This window comes from Echinops telfairi, unplaced genomic scaffold (assembly GCF_000313985.2).
Source record: "Echinops telfairi isolate 266 unplaced genomic scaffold, ASM31398v2 ScPeMD7_655;HRSCAF=1070, whole genome shotgun sequence".
Lineage (NCBI taxonomy): Eukaryota > Metazoa > Chordata > Mammalia > Afrosoricida > Tenrecidae > Echinops > Echinops telfairi.
Genome location: NW_022104553.1, coordinates 292361 through 301742, shown reverse-complemented (window position 1 = coordinate 301742; position 9382 = coordinate 292361). Strand labels below are relative to the sequence as shown.

Here is a 9382-nt window from a genome sequence, read left to right as displayed (position 1 = left end):
GGAGGAAAGATAACCTAACTTCAAGATTACATAACTTGGTAATAGAATTAGAATTCTATTTGGTAGTAGAATTAGAATAAATATGAGGTCTAAGTTTTCTCTGGTCCCTAATGTTGCTATGGACTTTGTTGACTGCAATGAACTGTAAAAGTCTCTTTTATTTTTCAAACTCTGAGTCTTTTATGAGTGCTAACATTTCACTAATGAACCAAACTATCCTAGTTAATTTAAATCCCCTGTCACAAATCATCTTATGGTAATGTAGAGTTTCAGAAAGCTAGCTAGGAAGCATCCTGAGGACTTTGTGGTTCAAAGGCAGTAGTTAGTAATGGTTGGCATTGCTAGTGTTACTTTTATTTATTTGGGGTGTTTTAGATTTTTCTGATTATTTACCGACATCTGTCTTAAATGAGTTTGCACCAAATCAATAATTTTAAAAGGCTACTCATTTCTTGCCTGTGTTTTGTTTGCTTCTGGCAGTGGGAATTGTATCTTATTTCAAAGAAGATAAAGTGGATAGATTGACATTACAGTCCACTTTTTAGTTCTCTCAAGAAGGCACCAAATATGATCTTTAACATGAAATAAATTTCAATACTTGATTTATATTTCCCACTAATTTTTGGAAAATGTCATCCTTTATTTTTTAAAACATTTAATTCTGACTTTCCTTTCCTTCTGAGATTTCAAACGCACATAGACATTTTATATTGTTCCACTGAGGCTGTGCTCACTTAAAAAAATAATTTTTAATCTCTGATCTTCAGATAACTGTGTTTGTTAATTTGAATCCTATTTATCCTGTCATCTTCAAACTGTTGCTAGTCCATTTTGTAATTTTAATTTCAGAAGAAAAAGTGTTTTCTTATACTTACCTGGCAGGGGAGACACCATGATCAGAGAGGTGGTTTTCCCAGGACGAGTTTCACCCAATGCACTGTGGGTGTGCTGACCTCTGCAATTTCCCCAAATGCGGGAAACTCAACTGTATAATTTGTGGTAGTGGGGGACTGTGTTCGGGTTCTCCCCTGGGAAAAAAAAAAAGAAGAAAAAGTGTTTTCTTAAAAGTTTCCATGAAGTTCTATTTTATAGTTATTTTTCTCTGCTGAGGTTTATAAGATGTTCATTCATTGTTCTCCCTTTTTCGTGTGTGTTTTCGAGCATTATTAAAAATTATTTTAAATCTTTGATACTTTTACTCCACTCCTAAAACTGTATGTCTTCCATTTAAAGACTTGCCTTTTGTCAAAGTTGTTCTCCCTTAATTATCTTTTCTCTTGGATATGGAATATGTTTTTATGCTTGTTTATTTATAAATACAGTAATATTTATATATTATTTATTTCTAGTCATACTGACTTGCAACTTGAACATTATGAATGATAAGTTGTAAAGCTATGTTCTGATATGTTTCCCCAAACTCATGGTATTGACTTGTATATTTATTTATCAGTCAGTTAATTTGACTGAACTCAAATAACAAATTCTGTCCCCTTTAATTTGGGCCACAACTGAAATCTCTGTTGAGTTCTGTTACTTTTAGAAATGCTGCTTGTAGACTTGGTGTCTACTTCATGCATGTTTGCTGCAGGGGTCAGCCAAAGCTTTGGCTAGATGATTCTTTTTTTAAAAAATTAGAATTTGTGTCTCCAGTGACTCTCTACTTTCCAAGATTTCTCCCCTCATCTTCAAGTTGTGGTGGCAGTCCCAAAATCTACTCGCTGATTTCTCAATCACAAGATGGCAGGTTTCTCCTGACTGTGTAGCTTTCCTGTAGGTCATTTACTGGAACCTGCCCTTGGATGGAAATCTGTAGAGACAGGAAACTCACCTCATGTTATTTCGTTTCTGTCTCCTTTGGCTTCTACTTTTAGGCAGTCTCTAGAGACCTCAGGTAATTGCTATTTTATAATTTGTCTAGAATTTACAATGGATTTCTGAGAGATAAGTGGTCTGATTTAAGCTCATCTTTCATCACCAGAAGTAGAGTTCCCAACTCTTTTATTTTAAAGCATTTCTTGGCAGCATACCGATGAACCTGATAATAATTAGTCATGTCTTTTTAATTCATCAATTAAAAAATTCTCTCCTCTTGAAGTAAATTAATAGAATGTCTTTAAAAGAAATTTATAGGAATCCTCACATTTATAGCAGCTGTCCCACCTAAAATGTTTTTAAAAATCACTTTTGTTGAGTCAATTCTGATTCACAGTGCCCTATTGGACAGAGTAGAATTTCTTCATAGGATTACTGAGACTGTACATCTTTCAGGAAGCAGATTACCTCCTGTTTCTGCCATAGAGTAACTGGTGGGTTCAAATCACCAGCCCCTTGGCTAGCAGTCCAACCTTTAATACCAGGATCCCTTTGTTCTCTATCTGCCCTCCCCCTACAAAACAGAAGAATGTCTTGTTTTATCTCAACTATTTCCTAAAACAAAGAGAGTTGATGGATTGGTTAAATCTGGAAGTTTATCTGCAGACTTCTACCAGTCATGGATAGATACTTAAATTGTTATGTGTAAAGTGGCGTTTTGGGATTTTTAGATGAGATACTGGGGAAAACCCAATAAAGTTTTCCACTTGCCCTTCTCAACCTGAACCAGAGAAATGTTAACTAATAAATCTATATTTGTTACTGTGCACATCACAGAAAACAGAAAGCTATTTTTAATCAAAAGTGTTAGCCTCCATTATATACGCGAAAGGTCTAGTAGAGAGAAAAAAAAGTTCTGAGTTAGTTTCAGAGCAGTTCAAATACAACCAACTCTTGTTTGTGCTTCAGAAGGTTTCACTGGTGTTCTGCCTGAAGATTTAAGTATAAGGTACTTTTGCAAGACAAAGGACCATCTTAACCATTTTGAAGTTTTATTATTCATAATACCTAAAAGTTGGGCTTAACATATATTTAAATTCCAGAGCAAGATGCTCAGCAAAGAGAAATATTTACAGCAGTCTTCAGAAGCAGACTACCATAAAGCGAGATTATGACTAGATTGTCTCTAGTTGCAAAGTTTCAATAAGAAATAATATCAATATTATTAACAATTATATTATTGTTAATTATATTATAATTATTGATTATAACAATTATATTGTCAATTATATTAAACAATAACTACTTACAGGTATTTTTAAAAATTGCTTTGGACTGATTAATAATCTTCAAGAATTATAATTAACATGCTTAATTTTATTAGAGATTAAATCGTTTGGCTTCTTTACAAAGAAGTTCCTATTTACAGTGCAAATCTCTGTTGAAAGGAATGTATATTTCTAAGGAGCCTTGAAGGTGCAGTGAGTAAGCACTGGGTTGCTAACCAAAACATCCAGGTTCAAGCCTACCTGGACCATGCAGGAAAAAAGATGCCATCGGCTGCTTCTGTAAAGATTTATAGCCTTGAAACTCCTACTGTGTACTTCTACTCTGTTCCATAGAGTCATTGTGAGTTGCAATCAACTTAATGGTATATAGGAACAACAATGTGAACCATTACTCGTGCTGTTTTTGTCAGATAATGGACAGTCAGTTTTGACTCTTAGTCATGCTATGTACTACAAATTGAAGCATTGCTTGTTACTACACAATCCTGGGACAGGTGCCAATGACCAAAAATCTGTGTGGATTGTGCATCTCACTGAAGCCTCTGCTGTATGCCGTTGGTCATGAGCCAGATAATTCTTGATATCCAAGTGACAAGCAAGCCTCATTCATGAGGAAAATGAAGTTATTGGAGAAAATGAAATTGAAAATCCACCAAGTGTTTTACCAAAATATGCTAAATTTAACCTGGACTCAGGCCAGCTTAATTTGAATCAGCAGGCTGTATTCTCTCAATCATAAAAATTGAGATCTTGTGATCTCAGTAATGGAGGAGAAAAATTGACTTTGCACACCTGTCTTTTACCCTCCTTTTATTTCCTAAAAGTGAAATAGTTAGTTGGTATTGAGTTGTTTCTAACTCATGATGACCCTCTAAATATCATAGTAGAACTTATATCAAAGGGGTCTCAAGGCTGTGAGCTTTTAGAAACAAATTGATAGGCCTGTGTTTCAAGGTGGGTTTGAACAGCCCCAGGCTGTTGGCAAGCAGCTGAATAGGTAACTACTGTGCCACCTACGCACTCTTCAAAATGAAATAAGTATCATCTATATAACCAGCGAGTCCTTGCATTGTGCAAAAGGTTAATATGTTCATGCCTAACTGAAAGGTTGGTGGATGGAGTAAATGCAGGGCGCCATGCGGGAGAAAGGCCTGGTAATCTAATTCCAAATAGCAACGAAAAACTCTTTGGAGCACAGCTCTGCTCTCACACAAACAGGGTCAACCTGAGCCAGAGTCTAACTGATGGGGACCAGTTTCACATAACAAACATTTATTTAGTATCTGTTTAATGACAGACACTCTGATACCTGCTTTCTCACAACTTAAAAAACAAAAAATTGAAAATGGAAGTTTTTAATGGGGTAGATACTTATAAGAGAAAGTTCTGGGTCCTAGAGGATGCACCTAGCTAATTTTAATAGACTGTCAAGATGCCCTTAAGAATTACTACATTGATTTCTGCCCTTGGATCATGCAGGTTAGTGAACTTCTTCCTTGTAGCAGTATATTAGAATACTGGTTTGCCCATAGTTTCATCAGAACATAGTCTAAAACTTAAGTTAACTTTTAATCATATCAGGTTTTATAAAAATTAAATTTTATTTTAATTTCTCTTCACACATATTGTTGAGTAAATTTAAGTATGTTTAATTAGACAATTGCATTTCTTCTGTGAATTATCTATTCATATTCTTTGTCCATGTTTTATTAGTTTCTTTTCATGTAATTATTATAACTCAGCAACTTTTATGTATTATTTAATTAATTTCTTAATTGTGTAAGGAGCCTTGATGGTGCAGCGGATTAGGCATTGGGCTGCTAAATTTCAGTCTGTGATTCAAACTCAGTTCTGCAGGAGAGAGATAAAACTGTCTGCCCTGTAAAGATTTACAGTCTCAGAAACATTATGGAGCTATTTTACTTTATCTGATAGGATTGCTGTGAATCAAAATCTCCTCCATGGAGTGGGCTGGGTAATGTATGCTGCAAGATTTTTCTCTTGTAATTTGTCATTTAACTTATATTTTTTTAGTTTAATAAATCAGTTTATTCAAAGCATTTGGAATATCATAGAGAATTTAACAAGCACTCTGTGGAAGTTTACCAATACCTCATGCTGTGAAGATAAAATGTGAAACTGCAGGTAAAGAGTTGATTAAAATACTTGACACACGCTAATCTTAGCTCTCTTAGAGTTACCTGGTACCCACAGTGATACATAGTTTTTATTGACAGATCTTTGGAAATACAGTAGATCACCAGGCTTTTCTCCCTAGTCTACCTTGGGCTGGAAGCTTCATGTAACCTGTTCGTCACCAAAGTAACAGGTACCTGAGTGACGCAAGCGTTTTGCTCTCTACTACTGATATAAAGTTTGTCAGTTTGAATGCAGACAGGTACCTCAGTCTGTTTCCATAAGGATTTTAGGCCCCCAAACCCTGATGGAGTAGGGCTTTTGGTTTTCCACCGAACAGATTTTAATATTTAAGAATTCAAATTTATAGAATATTTGTATTTTTTTCAAGATCTTTCCCAACTCAATTAACCTGGGGGTGTGGGGGAGAGGGGGAAAGAAAATGTATCCTGTATTTTATTTTGGTTTTAGCACTTAGGACTTTAAATGTGAAATTTATTGTTTCCAGGGTGTTGGATACGGGGGAAAATGTTTAGCCATGTAGCCCGACATAATTTTTGGTTATTATTTTCTATTTGAAATTATTTACTTGCAAACAGGCTGTTCCTTTACATTTATCTCTTGGTCTATCTTCATACCTCCACTACACATTCAATTGTTGGAGCAAATATCTATACATACAATAATTGAAATTATATTGAATGCTTTTTAGTTGATTTTTGTAACAATGGCTATCTTTGTAATATTGGGTCTTCCTTTTCATTTTTTAATTTATTTTTGGGGGTCTTCCTTTTTAAAAAGTATTATCATGCTATTTTTTCACTTTGCTTATATCAATCATTAAGTTTTATATTGCTTTTTATTTTGTTTTAAACAATTTTATTGGCATGTATAAGTCACATATCAGACACTTCAATAGTTCAACCATGTTAAGAAGAGTTGCACAATCACCACCACTATCGATTTTAAAACATTTTCTTCTTTCTTGTGCTCATTGTTAGTAACTCCCCATTTTCCTCAAACCATAACTACAAGAAGTCATTGATCAGTTACTGTCTCTATAGATTGATAAGTCCTAGATTTCATATACAGAGGAACATACAAAAAACAACGTGAGAGAAAAGCCTAAGTATAAAAGTAAGCAGAAATTATTAAAAACTAGAAAAACTTTAAATGGGTTTAAAGAGAGGCCAAATGATAAGGTGTTAAATTTTAACCTAACTGCAGCTGCAATAATCCACTTTCCAATGCACTCTGCCTAATAGCAAGGCTATTCACATTCATGGTCTGTGATCAGAGGGAATTCATCAGAGGCTTAATCTAGGTGTATTTCACCCTTCAATTTTTTTAAAAAAACTGAAACAACTTTAAAAATGGGTCAAAGAAAAGATCAAGTGATACGATATTATGTTTTAACCTATCTATATCTGTCATGGATCCCTGGTGCTTTACTGGGTGAAGCACTGGGCTACTAAATGCCAGGTCAACAGTTTGAAACTACCAGCCACTCTTTGTGAGAAAGATAGGTTTTGCTGCCTTGTAAAGAGTTTCTGTCTCAGAAATCCATGGGGGCAGTTGTACTCTCTCCCTAGGGGAGCTTGGAGTTGGAATCGACTAGATGGCAGTAAAGGTTTATTTGACATCTGCCATAGTCTACTTTACAATGTTCTCTGTCTGATAGCAAGGCTATTCACAGCCCTTATCTATGGTCTGAGGGTTTTCACTAAAGTTTAATCTAGGACCCTGCAAATGGATTTGGGACTTCTCCTTCAGAATTTAAGTTCTGATAATATTCCTTCTTCTGGATTTGCATTTTATTATTTATAATCCTTGGATTGCACAGGCTAGTATGCTTCTTCCATAGACTATGGTAATGCCTCACTTGGATGACAGATTGTTTGAAGATATTCCTTCAACACCCCCAGGCACTGTTCTTTCTGATAGCCAGGCACCATCTAGTTTCTTCATCACATTGTGCAATAGCACCCATATCTTCAGTGATCTTTTCATGAGGGCGAGCATCAAGGAGGACCATTACACAAGAACTAATTGTTATTAGAGTGGGGCTAGAATTAAGTGTGAGTCCAAAATCCATTCATATATCTATGGTTTATATATGTCTCTGGTTCACTTTAGATATATCATTATCATTTTGTTTTAGAGACTTTTATACATTTTTGGATAAAGATTTCTTGTAAGTTTTATTTTCCCGAGTTTTTTCATTTTTATTCTTGTTATAGATTTTTTTCTCTTTACATATTCAACTTGTTATTAGCCATAGTAAAATATTGGATTATATTTATTGCTTTTGTAATTGATCATTTTGCTGAATTGTTTCGTTATTTCATGTCATTTTCCATTGATTTTCTTATGTTTTCGATTTTTTAAAAATATTAAATTATCATCTGCAGAAGTGATGATTTTCTTCTTTTCTAATAATATGAAATTTTATTTCCTATTTTCCTCATATTTCACTGTTGAGAAGTTCCTGAATAATGTTGAATAGCTGCAATATTGGTAAGAATACTTTTCTCCTAATTAAACGATATAAAAAAAGAATGATGAGGGCAATGAATGAACAAATGTGCTTTACACGATTGATGTATGTATGGATTGTGATAAGAGTTGTATGAGCCCCTAATAAAATTATTTAAAAAAGAATACTTTTAATTTTAGTCCAGATTTCAAGAAGCAGAATTGTGATGGATATAAAAGTTTTGAAAACTCTTGGTTCATATTACCAAATTTCCAACTGAAAATGTTTGTAATAAATTTTACTTTGGCCAGCAGTATATGAGCATATCTCTATGGGTAATCATTCAGCCACAGTGTATAGCTAGTAATTTAGTTGTAATAAATTAATTTAGCAATTAAAAAAAGTGATGATTTGGAAAAAAAAGTGTAATACACATTTGGACCAATTAACCACTTTCTAAAGATACGGATAAAGATTCAGTGCTGATTTTTCAAAATATATGCAGAGAAATAATTTTTTGATTGTGAAAGGTAGGGACATTGTGAAAATGGATGAAAATTTACTCCATTTTAACACAAAATGTACTTGAACAACCACTGCTCTTGCTCAGTTATTGGGATACAAAAACGCTACATTATTTTGGACAACAAAATCTTTATGTTTCCATCATTTAGAATCAGAAATTTGTGGATTGACATATCTACTGAACCTTTTCTTATCTTCAAACAACTGAAAAAACAAACAAACTAACAAACAACTGACTGAGTTAAAAAAAAATACTACAGACCAATAAGGGATCTGTATTGGTGTGCCCGAGGAAGTCTGCTGACTACGTGCCAGATCAGAGTTCATCATTTTATATCATATTTCAACACAGGCCTGCTGAACTACAAATGGAGTGTTGCTATTTCAACCCGGATTCAGACAAAGACTTTCAAAAGAGAACTAACTTCCAGCATTGCTTCTTATATGGACTTCCCATTTTACTCACAAGACTCATTCAAACTCTCTGTCACCAGTCAATTCTGCCTTGTGGAGACCCTATAGGATAGAGTAGAATTGCCCCTGTGGGATTCTGAGACTATAACTCTTTATAGGAATAGAAAGCCCCAGATTTCTCCCACTTTTACTCCAGGAAAACATCCACAGGTACCTCCTTGATGGTTGAAATTATCTTATTAGCTAAAGAAGTGACAGCAGGGGAAAGGAGGAACGTAGTCCAGTATCTCTTAGTAATTTTGTTTATTTTAATTCTGAGCCATCACATCATAATTATTTCTTCTATATTTATTTTTAGATCATTTTATTGGGGCTCTTACAACTCTTGTTGCAATCCATAAATCAATTTTATCCAACATATTAGTACATATATTCCATCGTTCTTTTCTAGACATTTACTTTCCATTGAACCCTAAGGATCAGCCCCTCCCTGCTCCACCCCCCGGCAACCTTCGTGGCCCCTTGATAGATTGTAGCTTGTTAATTATTTTCAAATCTCACACCGACCACAGTCTCCCTTCTCCTCTGGTTTCTGTTGTTTTTCCCCTTGGATGAGGGTGTGTGGTTATGTGCCATTCATTGCGATCAGTGCCCCCTTCCTACCCCACCTCTCCCCCCTCCCCCCTACCCTTTTGGCATCTCTATTCCCATCCCTGTTCCTGGGTTC

The 9382-nt window shown here is 34.8% G+C and overlaps 1 non-coding gene across 1 annotated transcript; it reads left to right on the top strand.

The window, feature by feature from the left end:
- The first annotated feature begins 867 nt into the window (after positions 1-867).
- LOC115870432 lies at positions 868-1031 on the top strand. Its single transcript, XR_004046707.1, has one exon. It is a non-coding gene; the product is annotated as a U1 spliceosomal RNA (small nuclear RNA).
- Positions 1032-9382: the final 8351 nt, after the last annotated feature.